The sequence below is a fragment of the Hipposideros armiger genome, unplaced genomic scaffold (genome assembly GCF_001890085.2).
Source record: "Hipposideros armiger isolate ML-2016 unplaced genomic scaffold, ASM189008v1 scaffold_809, whole genome shotgun sequence".
Classification (NCBI taxonomy): Eukaryota; Metazoa; Chordata; class Mammalia; order Chiroptera; family Hipposideridae; genus Hipposideros; species Hipposideros armiger.
The window spans coordinates 568,770-571,928 of record NW_017732159.1 but is presented as its reverse complement, the minus strand read 5'-3'; the positions used below and the strand labels follow the sequence as shown (position 1 = coordinate 571,928).

General features: G+C 37.7%; 1 protein-coding gene across 1 annotated transcript in view; it reads right to left on the bottom strand.

Annotated features, from left to right (window-relative positions):
* PDE1C (phosphodiesterase 1C) overlaps positions 1-3,159 on the bottom strand; it is a 485,865-nt gene that overhangs the window by 264,587 nt on the left and 218,119 nt on the right. The window lies entirely within an intron of this gene.

The following is a 3,159-nucleotide window of genomic DNA, read 5'->3' as shown; positions in this document are numbered from 1 at the left end:
CTGCTAACACCATGACACAACTGCTTAGCAGGCAACCTCCCCAAACAGTGATATCCACTCACTTTCCCACCCCCTACACATGACAACCTATTATTAACAGCAAAGGTGGCAGTTCTACCGATGACTCATAAGCATGGTGATTCATGACTGCTGAACCTGGGCAGTCTTGACGAAGAGAAGCATTTGCTGGATTTAATCAATTACTGGGCTCATCAAATGTCATTACTGAGCCACACAAAAATCCAAGTGAAAGAAACCATTAGACACTTGGAGGAAAAACAATAACTCCTTGTTTGCCTTGTAACAGAGAGGCCACTCTGTTACCTACATGTGCGATATCCATACTTTATCGATTATGTCCACATATGTTTGTGTTCTGGGCTGTCTTCCTCCTAATGTCCAGACTATGTTTGAGCCATTTGCCCCTTTGAGAAAGAAACAAACTAAAGAATCAGCAAAACACATGTTTTAAAAATAATTAAAAACATGAAGAATACAAAGAGAATAGATTCTGGACTATCCCACTAGACATTAATAAGCCCATACTTTCAAACACCATGAATAATAAGCAATCCAGTAGAGTATCTTTGTGACCTAGTGAGTACGTTCCTCCCAACCAATCTATTATGATTGTTCCCAATGACCTTCAATACTTACACCTATTACAGCACTTACAGCTTCTATTATAATTATTTCCTTCACATGTGTCTCACCTACAAGCCTGGGTACCTCTTTAGCAAGGCTATTTCTTACAGATCTTCTTACTTCCAGTATTCACTTAAGTGGATGGAAATAGTAAGTACTAAGTAAACCTGTTGAATTGAAAGATTTTTGTGAAGTCCTATGCGAGTGACTATTGATATAATATGATTATCAAAAAGATGAGAGATGCCTTTGGCTAAATCTAGTTGCTCACAGAAATAGTTCTAGATTTATAAATGATGAAATCAGGTAAACGCAGAACCAGAGCTTCTACTTGAACTATCTAAACAGAACTAGGGTTAATAATAAACAAATCAACAGAAACCTTNAGACGTGGCAAATTTTTTGGCATCATGGATTGGGTGTAACAGCAAAGGATGCTGTGCACCTCACAATCCATATTGCACACATCAGGCTCTTAAGCTATTGAATTGCTGTGCTAACTCTCAGAAACTCTCGATTATGATCTACATGATTTATACATCTTACAGACTTAGGAAATGATGACAGAAAAGTCAACCCACAAGTCCTCCATTTGTACTTACACCAGAGGGCAACAGGACATCTAGGACAAGGCTATCCCCCGGAGGCAGAGGTCTTGCAATTCACAAACTCACAGCAGGGGGAGCTTGCCCTTGGACCTCAGGCAGAGCCACGCTTTCAGAGGTACTGCACTGGCTACTGAACTTGTATCACCTTCAAGGAACATTTTTGTTGTCTGGGGTACTAAGTACAAATCCATGCCAATTTATATTGGGGCTCGCTTTGTAGCTACTAGCTTTTACTGCAATTACTGTGATAATTTACTTTCTGCACCCCCACATGTAAGCAATAGGACTTCATGGACCCGTAAATTTGTTTTGTTTTATTGCCTCCTATGCAACAATATACAATGATATCAAATTGTTTTAAGATCTGTGATTTGTATGCCTTTTCAGGGATAATAAAGTATAATAGCATGCAGAACTTACAATTTTAGATTTGATTCAGCATTGAGTATACTGTGCTTACATAAACCAAACAATAACTACCCCTTCAAGACAACTTCAAAACCTCTTTCAATGCATGATTAAAAGTGCTTTTAAATTTTTTCTTATAAAATGTAAAGGCATCTAATACACCTGTAAAATCTTCTATGTCAGTTACATAAACTACGAAACAGAATTCATAAATCTGCTACATAAACAATGAATCACAGGTCAAAATAGTAATGCTAAGAATAAGAACTAAAATACTCTTTACACTTACTAAAAGTCAGGAAGAATCCTTAATGCTTTCAATCTTTATCTCATTTCACCTTTAAATCAACTATGTGCAGTAAGTACCATTATCTTTTTTTCTAGTCTGTCAGTTTGGTCTTTGTTTCCAGACTTAAAGACTAATTTAATTGTAGGTATGACACCCAAATGGAACTTACTAGTTTCCAAGGAGAACATCTTACATACTGGGCTTTTCCCACAACATTAAGCAACATGAAAAAAGCGTTTGTCAAATTTCCTGATGGTTTTCTTTTAGGGATGGTTTAAAGTTCTATTGTTTTTCAAATATTTTTATTAAAATATAGCTAACATACAATATTATATTAGCTTCAGGTGTACACCATAATATTCAACATTTATATACCTAAAGACGTGATCACCATGACCTGTTATTCCCCTTCACCTTTTCCCCCCTTTTTTTAAATTTTCAAATACAGTTGACTTTCAATATTATTTTATATTAGTTTCAGATGTACAGTATAGTGGTTAGCATTAATACGCGGTCTGACAATTAAGTTCGCAAACTTGCCACCCTGCGCTTACATTGGCAGCACTGTACAAACAGCTCGGTAAGGTTTCATAATCTTGGTACATCAGTGTCTCACAGCTGTAGTCATGCCGACGTGTGGCGGTGTCTTGCTGGGTGGCGTTCATTATTGTTGTTGTGTTTTTGTGTGCCGTCACAAAATATCTGAGCTTGAATTAGAGCAATGAATAAACATGCAATTTCTTGTTAAACTTGGTAAGAGTGGAAGTGAAAACAGGGACCTGTCAGTCCAAGTTTAATGGGGATGATGCCATGAAGAAAACGGCAGCATATAACACAAATGGATTAAACATTTTTCTGAGGGGGAAAACGCGTCACTGATAAAGAGAGGTCAGGGCGGCCAGTAATGAGCAGAACTGACAAAAACATTGCAAAAATCCATCGTTTTGTGCATCAAAATCATCAGCTGACTGTGAGAAGCATAGCAGACCAAGTAAACATTGATAGAGAAACAGTTAGGAAAATCTTAACTGAAAATCTTGGCATGAGAAAGGTGTGTGCAAAAATGGTCCCAAAGGAGCTCTTGCATCATGACAATGCACCAGCTCACACGGCACTGTCTGGGAGGGAGTTTTTAGCCATTAAATACGTAACTGTATTGGAACACCCTCCCTACTCACCTGATCTGGCCCCAATGACTTCTTTCTTTAC